This window comes from Triturus cristatus, chromosome 1_2 (genome assembly GCF_964204655.1).
Source record: "Triturus cristatus chromosome 1_2, aTriCri1.1, whole genome shotgun sequence".
NCBI lineage: Eukaryota > Metazoa > Chordata > Amphibia > Caudata > Salamandridae > Triturus > Triturus cristatus.
The window spans coordinates 88,941,100-88,958,881 of NC_140580.1; the positions used below are offsets into that span (position 1 = coordinate 88,941,100).

A 17,782-nucleotide genomic window follows, 5' to 3' on the forward strand; every position below is an offset into this window, starting at 1 on the left:
ACCATTTCTCCTTGCAAGTCAGCGCCTTATATCTAGATAGACATATCTTATAAAGGACCTTTTTAGAGTCACAGTATCTGACTCTCTCCATCTTTTCTCTTGTCTCCTCCAGACCTGTTTAAGGGCCCTTAAGTCGTCAGAGAACCATGGGCAGGAAGATGATGTCATTTCATCTTGGTCCTTGTCACAAGTGCCAAGATCTGCTTAAGTCTGGCAGGATTGTCTTTCATCTTTCTGGAGACAATTACATGACCTTCATCATTATGCTAATCTACATCTCACCATAAAGAAAATATCACACAACCCAGGTGGGATTCGAACCCACAATCCCCAGCTCCGGAGGCTGATGCCTTATCCATTAGGCCACTGGGCCCTGACGAAAATGAGGGATAAGAGAACAATGGTTTCTGAAGAAAAGGACTATTATCAAACAGCCTGCAGAGAGCATTAGGATATTCAGCGGTACATCTTAAAAGCACACTGACCACATCCAAAGAGTCATTATGCCAATGGGACGTCCTTCAAACATGGCAGGGGTAAGAAGCCACCAAAGGAGATATGCTGAAATTGCAAAACACTTCAGGTCCTGCCATTGTGGTTATTTCTTCTTCTTTAGATTGTGTAGAACAGAGTGTCTGCCCTGCCTCCAGAATAATAAGCCATGGGGAGTCTGACATCGAAATGATAGATAATCTTTTAAGAATGCAGGGGGTGGCAGGAAGAGTTACACTCTGTAAACTAGGTGTGATTTCATGACTCCCTATTGTTTTATAAATTCACTCTTGTATTGGCCCAAAGAAGGTGTTTGCGTACTGGGGTGCACTGTAACACCAACAAACACTCAAGGGAAAGGGTCAAGCAAGAGAACTCACTCTTCAGGAGTGAGCATGGTGACATTTGAACTCACAGATTGCAGGTTAATCCAGGGACGATGGTGTACTCTGAACTGAGAGAAGGAGTATCCCTACAAGAGGATGGTGGCCTCTGCATCAAGAAGTAGCCTCTCTCTGAATACGTAATCTGAAACTCAAGGCCAGTCATTTCCCTGATGAATGGATGAAGCCTCTGGATTCAAGGGAATTCAGCTCTCTGAAAACTGGGACCAATGGATTCAAGGATCCTCAGTTCTTTGATGGCTTGATGCTAGCCTCTGTATTTTTCGGATGGAGATTCTGATACAAGCAGAGATGTGCGACAGTGTATCAATTTTCTTACACAGAACTTGTTAAATTCCATAAACTTTGTTTGGCATTACACAAAATGACAAAGTCCGAGAGAAATGTTTTTTCTGGGATCTTGCACGACATCATTTAAGCAAACGCACCCCTCATGTGAAAACGACTCTCCGAATACAACAGGAAACAAGCACTAACACAAAATGTCTTTCTGCAAGACATTTTCTTTGTAAACCACTCTCACTCAGATATGTTGTGAGACGTCTTCAGGCAAGTTGCACTCTACTTAAAAAATGTTACGCAAAATCGCCTCAAGTGACATTTTGGTGAGACTAAAGAATCACACAAACATGTAGGAATTCAGAAGCATAATAATAAGTTTGCCCAGCAGCACTGACAGAGGATCGTAGATGACCCATGGACTGCGCTGATGAAAGTTCCCAGAAGAATTTAGAGAGAGGGCGTAGCTCACAAAGGAGGTTTTGGAGAGCAACAATGTACCTAACTCGTATCCCTATCAAAATATAATGTTGATTAATTATCTGCTACATTCCTCTGTAGTCCAGACTAACACTGTGCTATCCAGCTGTAGTTCCACAACCAATGGTGAAGTTTCTGCTGCTCGGTATCAATGATTGCATTTAGTGATGTTTTAATGAGTAAACAGAAATAAAATAAGTTTACAAAAATAATAATTTCTCCATGCATATGCTCTCAAGCCAAGGGATGCCGATCTCTAGAGAGAACACAGTCAACTCTCAAATTTCTAGAGAGAAGAACGTGACCTTGGATGCCAAGGGAGGTGCTACTGTCAAATATGATTTCAGAATATAAGGGAGGGGATTACTTGGAGAGAATATGATGACTTCTGAATCTGTAGAAAGGTCCCTCTGCAGTGTGGATGGGTTACCACTGAATTTAAGTAGGTCATCGGCAGAGATGCAGCTGACCTTTGTATCCAAGGAAGCAAGCTTTCTAAATGGAGAAGAGGAACGGCTAAAGTGATGGAGTCCATCACCTGAGCCCCAAACAGCAACACTTCTGTTTCACTAGAGTTGAGTCTGAGGCATTTCATAACCATCCGCAGAATGACTGCCTTCATGCAGTCACTGATTCTGTCGGCAACATCCTTGTCCTCCATAGCAAGCGAAACAATGATTTGCGTGTCGTCGGCATAGGATGTCAATGCAAAGCCATGAGATCGAATCAGTTCTGCCAAGGGATTGACATATATAAAATAGAGAGTAGGGCTGAGCGAGGACCACTGGCGGACTCCACAGGGAAGAGAGAAAGAAGTCACAAACTCTTACCGATTTCTCGCAACCAATGAGGAATGAGTTTAAAAACTCCAAACCTGTTCTGGTCACCCTGATCCCACCCAAGCGATCCATCAGCAACCTGTGATTTACAGTCTCAAAGGCTGCTGACAGATCAAGCAGGATCAGGTCTGATCTGCTTCCCTGATCAAGTGACAAACTCATTTCCTCAGTCACTTTTATGTGGGCAGTCAGTCTATTGTGCTCAGCACGAAAGCTGAATTGGGTGGCATCCAGAAGATTGTTAATATGAATTTGCTCCACCAGTTGTTTGTCCAGCTCCTTTTCAATGATCTTGCACGGCAGTGGAAGACAGGAGATGGGTCGATAGCTGCAAGGGTCTCGTGGATCGAGGGAAGATTTTGTTTATTAATTGTAGAACCAACACTGTCTTCCAGACTGATAGGAATACTCCTGAATGGCACGTTAGTTGGAAAATGTCAGCAAGTATTGGCCCAATGTTCTTGGCTGCATGCATGGCAACTCTAGGAGGGTAAGGGACGCATGCCGAGTCCGATGTAGAGGTTTCGATCAGTTTCATAAGCTCAAACATATAAGGTGGTATGAAGTGGCTGAGCGAGGAACCCATATAAGCTTAAATGGGAAATAGCACAGCTGATGAGGATGTAGATGTAAGAGAGGAGAAGCTATTGTAAATGTGTTTAACTTTTAGGCAGAAGGCCTCCGCCACGTAGTATATAAAAGGATTGCCTACAGTATTTAGGCAAGGAGGAATTGTCGGTGGTGAGTTATTTGATAGTCGCAAACAGTTCTTTTGAGGAGCTTGCTTTTGCCTCATTTTTGTTGGGGAAGTAGGACCATTTCTCTTTGCAAGTCAGCGTCTTATATCTAGATAGACATATCTTATAAATGACCTTTGTAGAGTCACAGTATCTGACTCTCTCCATCCTTTCTCTTGTCTCCTCCAGACCTGTTTGACGGCCCTTAAGTCGTCAGAGAACCATGGGCAGGTAGATGATGTTATTTCATCTTGGTCCTTGTCACAGGTGCCAAGATGTTGCTGCCTAAGTCTGGCAGGATTGTCTTTCATCTTTCTGGAGACAATTACATGACCTTCATCATTATACTAATCTACATCTCACCATAAAGAAAATATCACATGACCCAGGTGGGATTCGAACCCACTATCCCCAGCTCCGGAGGCTGATGCCTTATCCATTAGGCCACTGGGCCCTGATGGGAATAAGGGATAAGAGAACAATGGTTTCTGAAGAAAAGGACTATTATCAAACAGCCTGCAGAGAGCATTAGGATATTCAGCGGGACATCTTAAAAGCACACTGACCACATCCAAAGAGTCATTATGCCAATGGGACGTCCTTCAAACATGGCAGGGGTAAGAAGCCACCAAAGGAGATATACTGAAATTGCAAAACACTTCAGGTCCTGCCATTGTAGTTATTTCTTCTTCTTTAGATTGTGTAGAACAGAGTGCCTGCCCTGCCTCCAGAATAATAAGCCATTGGGAGTCTGACATCGAAATGATAGATAATCTTTCAAGAATGCAGGGGGCGGCAGGAAGAGGTGCACCCTGTAAACTAGGTGTGATTTCATGACTCCCTATTGTTTTATGAATTCACTCTTAAAATGGCGCAAAGAATGTGTTGGCGTACTGGGGTGCACTGTAACACCAGTAAACACTCAAGGGAAAGGGTCAAGCAAGAGAACTCTCTCTTCAGGAGTGAGGATGGTGACATTTGAACTCACAGATTGCAGGTTAATCCAGGGACAATGGTGTACTCTGAACTGAGAGAAGGAGTATCCCTACAAGAGGGTGGTGGCCTCTGCATCAAGAAGTAGCCTCTCTCTGAATACGGAATCTGAAACTCAAGGCCAGTCATTTCCCTGATGAATGGATGAAGCCTCTGGATTCAAGGGAATTCAGCTCTCTGAAAACTGGGACCAATGGATTCAAGGATCCTCAGGTCTTTGATGGCTTGATGCTAGCCTCTGTATTTTTCGGATGGAGATTCTGATACAAGCAGAGATGTGCGACAGTGTATCAATTTTCTTACACAGAACTTGTTAAATTCCATAAACTTTGTTTGGCATTACACAAAATGACAAAGTCCGTGAGAAATGTTTTTTCTGGGATCTTGCACGACATCATTTAAGCAAACGCACCCCTCATGTGAAAACGACTCTCCGAATACAACAGGAAACAAGCACTAACACAAAATGTCTTTCTGCAAGACATTTTCTTTGTAAACCACTCTCACTCAGATATGTTGTGAGACGTCTTCAGGCAAGTTGCACTCTGCTTAAAAAATGTTACGCAAAATCGCCTCAAGTGACATTTTGGTGAGACTAAAGAATAACACAAACATGTAGGAATTCAGAAGCATAATAATAAGTTTGCCCAGCAGCACTGACAGAGGATCGTAGATGACCCATGGACTGCGCTGATGAAAGTTCCCAGAAGAATTTAGAGAGAGGGCGTAGCTCACAAAGGAGGTTTTGGAGAGCAACAATGTACCTAACTCGTATCCCTATCAAAATATAATGTTGATTAATTATCTGCTACATTCCTCTGTAGTCCAGACTAACACTGTGCTATCCAGCTGTAGTTCCACAACCAATGGTGAAGTTTCTGCTGCTCGGTATCAATGATTGCATTTAGCGATGTTTTAATGAGTAAACAGAAATAAAATAAGTTTACAAAAATAATAATTTCTCCATGCATATGCTCTCAAGCCAAGGGATGCCGACCTCTAGAGAGAACACAGTCAACTCTCAAATTTCTAGAGAGAAGAACGTGACCTTGGATGCAAAGGGAAGGTGCTACTGTCAAATATGATCTCAGAATATAAGTGAGGGGATTACTTAGAGAGAATATGATGACTTCTGAATCTGTAGAAAGGTCTCTCTGCAGTGTGGATGGGTTACCACTGAATTTAAGTATGTAATCGGCAGAGATGCAGCTGACCTTTGTATCCAAGGAGGCAAGCTTTCTAAATGGAATAGAGGAACGGCTAAAGTGATGGAGTCCATCACCTGAGCCCCAAACAGCAACACTTCTGTTTCACTAGAGTTGAGTCTGAGGCATTTCATAACCATCCGCAGACTGACTGCCTTCATGCAGTCACTGATTCTGTCGGCAACATCCTTGTCCTCCATAGCAAGCGAAACAATGATTTGCGTGTCGTCGGCATAGGATGTCAATGCAAAGCCATGAGATCGAATCAGTTCTGCCAAGGGATTGACATATATAAAATAGAGAGTAGGGCTGAGCGAGGACCACTGGCGGACTCCACAGGGAAGAGAGAAAGAAGCAGAGATAAAGTCACAAACTCTTACCGAATTCTCGCGACCAATGAGGAATGAGTTTAAAAACTCCAAACCTGTTCTGGTCACCCTGATCCCACCCAAGCGATCCATCAGCACCTTGTGATTTACAGTCTCAAAGGCTGCTGACAGATCAAGCAGGATCAGGTCTGATCTGCTTCCCTGATCAAGTGACAAACTCATTTCCTCAGTCACTATTATGTGGTCAGTCAGTCTATTGTGCTCAGCACGAAAGCTGAATTGGGTGGCATCCAGAAGATTGTTAATATGAATTTGCTCCACCAGTTGTTTGTCCAGCTCCTTTACAATGATCTTGCCCGGCAGTGGAAGACAGGAGATTGGTCGATAGCTGCAAGGGTCTCGTGGATCGAGGGAAGATTTTGTTTATTAATTGTAGAACCAACACTGTCTTCCAGACTGATAGGAATACTCCTGAATGGCACGTTAGTTGGAAAATGTCAGCAAGTATTGGCCCAATGTTGTTGACTGCATGGATGGCAACTCTAGGAGGGTAAGGGACGCATGCCGAGTCCGATGTAGAGGTTTCGATCGGTGTCGTAAGCTCAAACATATAAGGTGGTATGAAGTGGCTGAGCGAGGAACCCATATAAGCTTAAATGGGAAATAGCACAGCTGATGAGGATGTAGATGTAAGAGAGGAGAAGCTATTGTAAATGTGTTTAACTTTTAGGCAGAAGGCCTCCGCCACGTAGTATATAAAAGGATTGCCTACAGTATTTAGGCAAGGAGGAATTGTCGGTGGTGAGTTATTTGATAGTCGCAAACAGTTCTTTTGAGGAGTTTGCTTTTCCCTCATTTTTGTTGGGGAAGTAGGACCATTTCTCCTTGCAAGTCAGCGTCTCATATCTAGATAGACATATCTTAAAAAGGACCTTTTTAGAGTCACAGTATCTGACTCTCTCCATCTTTTCTCTTGTCTCCTCCAGACCTGTTTAAGGGCCCTTAAGTCGTCAGAGAACCATGGGCAGGTAGATTATGTTATTTCATCTTGGTCCTTGTCACAGGTGCCAAGATGTTGCTGCCTAAGTCTGGCAGGATTGTCTTTCATCTTTCTGGAGACAATTACATGACCTTCATCATTATGCTAATCTACATCTCACCATAAAGAAAATATCACATGACCCAGGTGGGATTTGAACCCACAATCCCCAGCTCTGGAGGCTGATGCCTTATCCATTAGTCCACTGGGCCCTGATGGGAATAAGGGATAAGAGAACAATGGTTTCTGAAGAAAAGAACTATTATCAAACAGCCTGCAGAGAGCATAAGGATATTCAGCGGGACATCTTAAAAGCACACTGACCACATCCAAAGAGTCATTATGCCAATGGGACGTCCTTCAAACATGGCAGGGGTAAGAAGCCACCAAAGGAGATATACTGAAATTGCAAAACACTTCAGGTCCTGCCATTGTGGTTATTTCTTCTTCTTTAGATTGTGTAGAACAGAGTGTCTGCCCTGCCTCCAGAATAATAAGCCATGGGGACTCTGACATCGAAATGATAGATAATCTTTCAAGAATGCAGGGGGCGGCAGGAAGAGGTGCACCCTGTAAACTAGGTGTGATTTCATGACTCCCTATTGTTTTATGAATTCACTCTTGTATTGGCGCAAAGAAGGTGTTGGCGTACTGGGGTGCACTGTAACACCAGCAAACACTCAAGGGAAAGGGTCAAGCAAGAGAACTCCCTCTTCAGGAGTGAGCATGGTGACATTTGAACTCACAGATTGCAGGTTAATCCAGGGACGATGGTGTACTCTGAACTGAGAGAAGGAGTCTCCCTACAGAAGGATGGTGGCCTCTGCATCAAGGAGTAGCCTCTCTCTGAATACGGAATCTGAAACTCAAGGCCAGTCATTTCCCTGATGAATGGATGAAGCCTCTGGATTCAAGGGAATTCAGCTCTCTGAAAACTGGGACCAATGGATTCAAGGATCCTCAGGTCTTTGATGGCTTGATGCTAGCCTCTGTATTTTTCGGATGGAGATTCTGATACAAGCAGAGATGTGCGACAGTGTATCAATTTTCTTACACAGAACTTGTTAAATTCCATAAACTTTGTTTGGCATTACACAAAATGACAAAGTCCGAGAGAAATGTTTTTTCTGGGATCTTGCACGACATCATTTAAGCAAACGCACCCCTCATGTGAAAACGACTCTCCGAATACAACAGGAAACAAGCACTAACACAAAATGTCTTTCTGCAAGACATTTTCTTTGTAAACCACTCTCACTCAGATATGTTGTGAGACGTCTTCAGGCAAGTTGCACTCTGCTTAAAAAATGTTACGCAAAATCGCCTCAAGTGACATTTTGGTGAGACTAAAGAATAAAACAAACATGTAGGAATTCAGAAGCATAATAATAAGTTTGCCCAGCAGCACTGACAGAGGATCGTAGATGTCCCATGGACTGCGCTGATGAAAGTTCCCAGAAGAATTTAGAGAGAGGGCGTAGCTCACAAAGGAGGTTTTGGAGAGCAACAATGTACCTAACTCGTATCCCTATCAAAATATAATGTTGATTAATTATCTGCTACATTCCTCTGTAGTCCAGACTAACACTGTGCTATCCAGCTGTAGTTCCACAACCAATGGTGAAGTTTCTGCTGCTCGGTATCAATGATTGCACTTAGTGATGTTTTAATGAGTAAACAGAAATAAAATAAGTTAAAAAAAATAATAATTTCTCCATGCATATGCTCTCAAGCCAAGGGATGCCGATCTCTAGAGAGAACACAGTCAACTCTCAAATTTCTAGAGAGAAGAACGTGACCTTGGATGCCAAGGGAGGTGCTACTGTCAAATATGATTTCAGAATATAAGGGAGGGGATTACTTGGAGAGAATATGATGACTTCTGGATCTGTAGAAATGTCCCTCTGCAGTGTGTATGGGTTACCACTGAATTTAAGTAGGTCATCGGCAGAGATGCTGCTGACCTTTGTATCCAAGGAAGCAAGCTTTCTAAATGGAGAAGAGGAACGGCTAAAGTGATGGAGTCCATCACCTGAGCCCCAGACAGCAACACTTCTGTTTCACTAGAGTTGAGTCTGAGGCATTTCATAACCATCCGCAGACTGACTGCCTTCACGCAGTCACAGATTCTGTCGGCAACATCCTTGTCCTCCATAGCAAGCGAAACAATGATTTGCGTGTCGTCGGCATAGGATGTCAATGCATAGCCATGAGATCGAATCAGTTCTGCCAAAGGGTTGACATATATAAAATAGAGAGTAGGGCTGAGCAAGGACCACTGGCGGACTCCACAGGGAAGAGAGAAAGATGCAGAGATAAAGTCACAAACTCTTACCGATTTCTCACGACCAATGAGGAATGAGTTTAAAAACTCCAAACCTGTTCTGGTCACCCTGATCCCACCCAAGCGTTCCATCAGCAACCTGTGATTTACAGTCTCAAAGGCTGCTGACAGATCAAGCAGGATCAAGTCTGATCTGCTTCCCTGATCAAGTGACAAACTCATTTACTCAGTCACTTTTATGTGGGCAGTTTGTCTATTGTGCTCAGCACGAAAGCTGAATTGGGTGGCATCCAGAAGATTGTTAATATGAATTTGCTCCACCAGTTGTTTGTCCAGCTCCTTTCCAATGATCTTACCCGGCAGTGGAAGACATTAGATGGGTCGATAGCTGTAAGGGTCTCGTGGATCAAGGGAAGATTTTGTTTATTGATTGTAGAACCAACACGGTCTTCCAGACTGATAGGAATACTCCTGAATGGCATGTTAGTTGGAAAATGTCAGCAAGTATTGGCCCAATGTTCTTGGCTGCATGGATGGCAACTCTAGGAGGGTAAGGGACGCATGCCGAGTCCGATGTAGAGATTTCGATCAGTTTCGTAAGCTCAAACATATAAGGTGGTATGAAGTGGATGAGCGAGGAACCCATATAAGCTTAAATCTGAAATAGCACAGCTGATGAGGATGTAGATGTAAGAGAGGAGAACCTATTGTAAATGTGTTTAACTTTTAGGCAGAAGGCCTCCGCCACGTAGTATATAAAAGGATTGCCTACAGTATTTAGGCAAGGAGGAATTGTCGGTGGTGAGTTATTTGATAGTCGCAAACAGTTCTTTTGAGGAGTTTGCTTTTGCCTCATTTTTGTTGGGGAAGTAGGACCATTTCTCCTTGCACGTCAGCGTCTTATATCTAGATATACATATCTTATAAATTACCTTTTTAGAGTCACAGTATCTGACTCTCTCCATCTTTTCTCTTGTCTCCTCCAGACCTGTTTACGGGCCCTTAAGTCGTCAGAGAACCATAGGCAGGTAGATGATGTCATTTCATCTTGGTCCTTGTCACAGGTGCCAAGATGTTGCTGCCTAAGTCTGGCAGGATTGTCTTTCATCTTTCTGGCGACAATTACTTGACCTTCATCATTATGCTAATCTACATCCCACCATAAAGAAAATATCACATGACCCAGGTGGGATTCAAACCCACAATCCCCAGCTTCGGAGGCTGATGCCTTATCCATTAGGCCACTGGACCCTGATGGAAATGAGGGATAAGAGAACAATGGTCTCTGAAGAAAAGGACTATTATCAAACAGCCTGCAGAGAGCAATAGGATATTCAGCGGTACATCTTAAAAGCACACTGACCACATCCAAAGAGTCATTATGCCAATGGGACGTCCTTCAAACATGGCAGGGGTAAGAAGCCACCAAAGGAGATATACTGAAATTGCAAAACACTTCAGGTCCTGCCATTGTGGTTATTTCTTCTTCTTTAGATTGTGTAGAACAGAGTGTCTGCCCTGCCTCCAGAATAATAAGCCATGGGGAGTCTGACATCGAAATGATAGATAATCTTTTAAGAATGCAGGGGGTGGCAGGAAGAGTTACACTCTGTAAACTAGGTGTGATTTCATGACTCCCTATTGTTTTATGAATTCACTCTTAAAATGGCGCAAAGAAGTTGTTGGCGTACTGGGGTGCACTGTAACACCAGTAAACAGGGTCAAGCAAGAGAACTCTCTCTTCAGGAGTGAGGATGGTGACATTTGAACTCACAGATTGCAGGTTAATCCAGGGAAGATGGTGTACTCTAAACTGAAAGAAGGAGTATCCCTACAGGAGGATGGTGGCCTCTGCATCAAGGAGTAGCCTCTCTCTGAATACGGAATCTGAAACTCAAGGCCAGTCATTTCCCTGATGAATGGATGAAGCCTCTGGATTCAAGGGAATTCAGCTCTCTGATAACTGGGACCAATGGATTCAAGGATCCTCAGGTCTTTGATGGCTTGATGCTAGCCTCTGTATTCTGCAGATGGAGATTACGATACAAGCAGAGATGTGCAACAGTGTATCAATTTTCTTACACAGAACTTGTTAAATTCCATAAACATTGTTTGGCATTACACAATACGACAAAGTCGGAGAGAAATGTTTTTTCTGGGATCTTGCACGACATTGTTTAAGCAAACGCACCCCTCATGTGAAAACGACTCTCCAAATACAACAGGAAACAAGCACTAACACAAAATGTCTTTCTGCAAGACATTTTCTTTGTAAATCACTCTCCCTCAGATATATTGTGAGACGTCTTCGGGCAAGTTGCACTCTGCTTAAAAAATGTTACGCAAAATCGCCTCAAGTGACATTTTGGTGAGACTAAAGAATAACACAAAAATGTAGGAATTCAGAAGCATAATAAAAAGTTTGCCCAGCAGCATTGACAGAGGATCATAGACGTCCCATGGACTGCGCTGATGAAAGTTCCCAGAAGAATTTAGAGAGAGGGCGTAGCTCACAAAGGAGGTTTTGGAGAGCAACAATGTACCTAACTCGTATCCCTATCAAAATATGATGTTGATTAATTATCTGCTACATTCCTCTGTAGTCCAGTCTTACACTGTGCTATCCAGCTGTAGTTCCACAACCAATGGTGAAGTTTCTGCTGCTCGGTATCAATGATTGCATTTAGTGATGTTTTAATGAGTAAACAGAAATAAAATAAGTTTTAAAAAAAATAATTTCTCCATGCATATGCTCTCAAGTCAAGGGATGCCGTTCTCTAGAGAGAACACAGTCAACTCTCAAATTTCTAGAGAGAAGAACGTGACCTTGGATGCCAAGGGAAGGTGCTACTGTCAAATATGATGTCAGAATATAACGGGGGGGATTACTTGGAGAGAATATGATGACTTCTGAATCTGTAGAAAGGTCTCTCTGCAGTGTGGATGGGTTACCACTGAATTTAAGTAGGTCTTCGGCAGAGATGCAGCTGACCTATGTATCCAAGGAAGCAAGCTTTCTAAATGGAGAGGAGGAATGGCTAAAGTGATGGAGTCCATCACCTGAGCCCCAAACAGCAACACTTCTGTCTTACTAGAGTTGAGTCTGAGGCATTTCATAACCATCCGCAGACTGACTGCCTTCATGCAGTCACAGATTCTGTCGGCAACATCCTTGTCCTCCATAGCAAGCGAAACAATGATTTGCGTGTCGTCGGCATAGGATGTCAATGCAAAGCCATGAGATCGAATCAGTTCTGCCAAGGGGTTGACATATATAAAATAGAGAGTAGGGCTGAGCGAGGACCACTGGCGGACTCCACAGGGAAGAGAGAAAGAAGCAGAGATAAAGTCACAAACTCTTACCGATTTCTCGCGACCAATGAGGAATGAGTTTAAAAACTCCAAACCTGTTCTGGTCACCCTGATCCCACCCAAGCGATCCATCAGCAACCTGTGATTTACAGTCTCAAAGGCTGCTGACAGATCAAGCAGGATCAGGTCTGATCTGCTTCCCTGATCAAGTGACAAACTCATTTCCTCAGTCACTTTTATGTGGGCAGTCAGTCTATTGTGCTCAGCACGAAAGCTGAATTGGGTGGCATCCAGAAGATTGTTAATATGAATTTGCTCCACCAGTTGTTTGTCCAGCTCCTTTACAATGATCTTACCCGGCAGTGGAAGACAGGAGATGAGTCGATAGCTGCAAGGGTCTCGTGGATCGAGGGAAGATTTTGTTTATTAATTGTAGAACCAACACTGTCTTCCAGACTGATAGGAATACTCCTGAATGGCACGTTAGTTGGAAAATGTCAGCAAGTATTGGCCCAATGTTCTTGGCTGCATGGATGGCAACTCTAGGGGGGTAAGGGACGTATGCCGAGTCCGATGTAGAGGTTTCGATCAGTTTCGTAAGCTCAAACATATAAGGTGGTATGAAGTGGATGAGTTAGGAACCCATATAAGCTTAAATGGGAAATAGCACAGCTGATGAGGATGTAGATGTAAGAGATGAGAAGCTATTGTAAATGTGTTTAACTTTTAGGCGGAAGGCCTCCGCCACGTAGTATATAAAAGGATTGCCTACAGTATTTAGGGAAGGAGGAATTGTCGGTGGTGAGTTATTTGATAGTCGCAAACAGTTCTTTTGAGGAGTTTGCTTTTGCCTCATTTTTGTTGGGAAAGTAGGACCATTTCTCCTTGCAAGTTAGCGTCTTATATCTAGATAGACATATCTTATAAAGGACCTTTTTAGAGTCACAGTATCTGACTCTCTCCATCTTTTCTCTGGTCTCCTCCAGACCTTTTTAAGGGCCCTTAAGTCGTTAGAGAACCATGGGCAGGTAGATGATGTTATTTCATCTTGGTCCTTGTCACAGGTGCCAATATGTTGCTGCCTAAGTCTGGCAGGATTGTCTTTCATCTTTCTGGAGAAAATTACTTGACCTTCATCATTATGCTAATCTACATCCCACCATAAAGAAAAAATCACATGATCCAGGTGGGATTCAAACCCACAATCCCCAGCTCCGGAGGTTGATGCCTTATCCATTAGGCCACTGGCCCTGATGGAAATGAGGGATAAGAGAACAATGGTTTCTGAAGAAAAGGACTATTATCAAACAGCCTGCAGAGAGCATTAGGATATTCAGCGGTACATCTTAAAAGCACACTGACCACATCCAAAGAGTCATTATGCCAATGGGACGTCCTTCAAACATGGCAGGGGTAAGAAGCCACCAAAGGAGATATACTGAAATTGCAAAACACTTCAGGTCCTGCCATTGTGGTTATTTCTTCTTCTTTAGATTGTGTAGAACAGAGTGTCTGCCCTGCCTCCAGAATAATAAGCCACGGGGAGTCTGACATCGAAATGATAGATAATCTTTTAAGAATGCAGGGGGTGGCTTGAAGAGTTACACTCTGTAAACTAGGTGTGATTTCATGACTCCCTATTGTTTTATAAATTCACTCTTGTATTGGCCCAAAGAAGGTGTTGGCGTACTGGAGTGCACTGTAACACCAGCAAACACTCAAGGGAAAGGGTCAAACAAGAGAACTCTCTCTTCAGGAGTGAGCATGGTGACATTTGAACTCACAGATTGCAGGTTAATCCAGGGACGATGGTGTACTCTGAACTGAGAAAAGGAGTATCCCTACAAGAGGATGGTGGCATCTGCATCAAGGAGTAGCCTCTCTCTGAATACGGAATCTGAAACTCAAGGCCAGTCATTTCCCTGATGAATGGATGAAGCCTCTGCATTCAAGGGAATTCAGCTCTCTGATAACTGGGACCAATGGATTCAAGGATCCTCAGGTCTTTGATGGCTTGATGCTAGCCTCTGTATTTTTCGGATGGAGATTCTGATACAAGCAGAGATGTGCGACAGTGTATCAATTTTCTTACACAGAACTTGTTAAATTCCATAATCTTTGTTTGGCATTACACAAAATGACAAAGTCCGAGAGAAATGTTTTTTCTGGAATCTTGCACGACATCGTTTAAGCAAACGCACTCCTCATGTGAAAACGACTCTCCGAATACAACAGGAAACAAGCACTAACACAAAATGTCTTTCTGCAAGACATTTTCTTTGTAAACCACTCTCCCTCAGATATATTGTGAGACGTCTTCGGGCAAGTTGCACTCTGCTTAAAAAATGTTACGCAAAATCGCCTCAAGTGACATTTTGGTGAGACTAAAGAATAACACAAACATTTAGGAATTCAGAAGCATAATAATAAGTTTGCACAGCAGCACTGACAGAGGATCGTAGATGTCCCATGGACTGCGCTGATGAAAGTTCCCAGAAGAATTTAGAGAGAGGGCGTAGCTCACAAAGGAGGTTTTGGAGAGCAACAATGTACCTAACTCGTATCCCTATCAAAATATAATGTTGATTAATTATCTGCTACATTCCTCTGTAGTCCAGACGTACACTGTGCTATCCAGCTGTAGTTCCACAACCAATGGTGAAGTTTCTGCTGCTCGGTATCAATGATTGCATTTAGTGATGTTTTAATGAGTAAACAGAAATAAAATAAGTTTAAAAAAAAAATAATTTCTCCATGCATATGCTCTCAAGCCAAGGGATGCCGATCTCTAGAGAGAACACAGTCAACTCTCAAATTTCTAGAGAGAAGAACGTGACCTTGGATGCCAAGGGAGGTGCTACTGTCAAATATGATTTCAGAATATAAGGGAGGGGATTACTTGGAGAGAATATGATGACTTCTGAATCTGTAGAAAGGTCCCTCTGCAGTGTGGATGGGTTACCACTGAATTTAAGTAGGTCATCGGCAGAGATGCAGCTGACCTTTGTATCCAAGGAAGCAAGCTTTCTAAATGGAGAAGAGGAACGGCTAAAGTGATGGAGTCCATCACCTGAGCCCCAAACAGCAACACTTCTGTTTCACTAGAGTTGAGTCTGAGGCATTTCATCACCATCCGCAGACTGGCTGCCTTCATGCAGTCACAGATTCTGTCGGCAACATCCTTGTCCTCCATAGCAAGCGAAACAAAGATTTGCGTGTCGTCGGCATAGGATGTCAATGCAAAGCCATGAGATAGAATCAGTTCTGCCAAGTGGTTGACATATATAAAATAGAGAGTAGGGCTGAGCGAGGACCACTGGCGGACTCCACAGGGAAGAGAGAAAGAAGCAGAGATAAAGTCACAAACTCTTACCGATTTCTCGCGACCAATGAGGAATGAGTTTAAAAACTCCAAACCTGTTCTGGTCACCCTGATCCCACCCAAGCGATCCATCAGCAACCTGTGATTTACAGTCTCAAAGGCTGCTGACAGATCAAGCAGGATCAAGTCTGATCTGCTTCACTGATCAAGTGACAAACTCATTTCCTCAGTCACTTTTATGTAGGCAGTCAGTCTATTGTGCTCAGCACGAAAGCTGAATTGGGTGGCATCCAGAAGATTGTTAATATGAATTTGCTCCACAGTTGTTTGTCCAGCTCCTTTACAATGATCTTGCCCGGAATTGGAAGACAGGAGATGGGTCGATAGCTGCAAGGGTCTCGTGGATCAAGGGAAGATTTTGTTTATTAATTGTAGAACCAACACTGTCTTCCAGACTGATAGGAATACTCCTGAATGGCATGTTAGTTGGAAAATGTCAGCAAGTATTGGCCCAATGTTCTTGGCTGCATGGATGGCAACTCTAGGAGGGTAAGGGACGCATGCCGAGTCCGATGTAGAGGTTTCGATCAGTTTCGTAAGCTCAAACATATAAGGTGGTATGAAGTGGCTGAGCGAGGAACCCATATAAGCTTAAATGGGAAATAGCACAGCTGATGAGGATGTAGATGTAAGAGAGGAGAAGCTATTGTAAATGTGTTTAACTTTGAGGCAGAAGGCCTCCACCACGTAGTATATAAAAGGATTGCCTACAGTATTTAGGCAAGGAGGAATTGTCGGTGGTGAGTTATTTGATAGTCGCAAACAGTTCTTTTGAGGAGTTTGCTTTTGCCTAATTTTTGTTGGGGAAGTAGGACCATTTCTCCTTGCAAGTCAGCGTCTTATATCTAGATAGACATATCTTATAAATGACCTTTTTAGAGTCACAGTATCTGACTCTCTCCATCTTTTCTCTTGTCTCCTCCAGACCTGTTTAAGGGCCCTTAAGTCGTCAGAGAACCATGGGCAGGTAGATGCTGTCATTTAATCTTGGTCCTTGTCACAGGTACCAAGATGTTGCTGCCTAAGTCTGGCAGGATTGTCTTTCATCTTTCTGGCGACAATTACTTGACCTTCATCATTATGCTAATCTACATCCCACCATAAAGAAAATATCAAATGACCCAGGTGGGATTCGAACCCACAATCCCCAGCTTCGGAGGCTGATGCCTTATCCATTAGGCCACTGGACCCTGATGGAAATGAGGGATAAGAGAACAATGGTCTCTGAAGAAAAGGACTATTATCAAACAGCCTGCAGAGAGCAATAGGATATTCAGCGGTACATCTTAAAAGCACACTGACCACATCCAAAGAGTCATTATGCCAATGGGACGTCCTTCAAACATGGCAGGGGTAAGAAGCCACCAAAGGAGATATACTGAAATTGCAAAACACTTCCGGTCCTGCCATTGTGGTTATTTCTTCTTCTTTAGATTGTGTAGAACAGAGTGTCTGCCCTGCCTCCAGAATAATAAGCCATGGGGAGTCTGACATCGAAATGATAGATAATCTTTCAAGAATGCAGGGGGCGACAGGAAGAGGTGCACCCTGTAAACTACGTGTGATTTCATGACTCCCTATTGTTTTATGAATTCACTTTTAAAATGGCGCAAAGAAGTTGTTGGCGTACTGGGGTGCACTGTAACACCAGTAAACAGGGTCAAGCAAGAGAACTCTCTCTTCAGGAGTGAGGATGGTGACATTTGAACTCACGGATTGCAGGTTAATCCAGGGAAGATGGTGTACTCTGAACTGAGAGAAGGAGTCTCCCTACAGAAGGATGGTGGCCTCTGAATCAAGGAGTAGCCTCTCTCTGAATATGGAATCTGAAACTCAAGGCCAGTCATTTCCCTGATGAATGGATGAAGCCTCTGGATTCAAGGGAATTCAGCTCTCTGATAACTGGGACCAATGGATTCAAGGATCCTCAGGTCTTTGATGGCTTGATGCTAGCCTCTGTATTCTGCAGATGGAGATTACGATACAAGCAGAGATGTGCAACAGTGT

The 17,782-nt window shown here is 43.3% G+C and overlaps 5 non-coding genes across 5 annotated transcripts; all 5 read right to left on the reverse strand.

The window, feature by feature from the left end:
- Window positions 1-300: 300 nt before the first annotated feature.
- On the reverse strand, window positions 301-373 carry TRNAR-CCG (transfer RNA arginine (anticodon CCG)). The gene has a single exon. It is a non-coding gene; the product is annotated as a tRNA-Arg (tRNA).
- A 3,239-nt stretch (window positions 374-3,612) lies between these two features.
- TRNAR-CCG (transfer RNA arginine (anticodon CCG)) lies at window positions 3,613-3,685 on the reverse strand. The gene has a single exon. It is a non-coding gene; the product is annotated as a tRNA-Arg (tRNA).
- A 3,251-nt stretch (window positions 3,686-6,936) lies between these two features.
- On the reverse strand, window positions 6,937-7,009 carry TRNAW-CCA (transfer RNA tryptophan (anticodon CCA)). Its single transcript has one exon. It is a non-coding gene; the product is annotated as a tRNA-Trp (tRNA).
- A 3,250-nt stretch (window positions 7,010-10,259) lies between these two features.
- On the reverse strand, window positions 10,260-10,332 carry TRNAR-CCG (transfer RNA arginine (anticodon CCG)). The gene has a single exon. It is a non-coding gene; the product is annotated as a tRNA-Arg (tRNA).
- A 6,560-nt stretch (window positions 10,333-16,892) lies between these two features.
- Window positions 16,893-16,965, reverse strand: TRNAR-CCG (transfer RNA arginine (anticodon CCG)). Its single transcript has one exon. It is a non-coding gene; the product is annotated as a tRNA-Arg (tRNA).
- Between the last annotated feature and the right edge of the window lie 817 nt (window positions 16,966-17,782).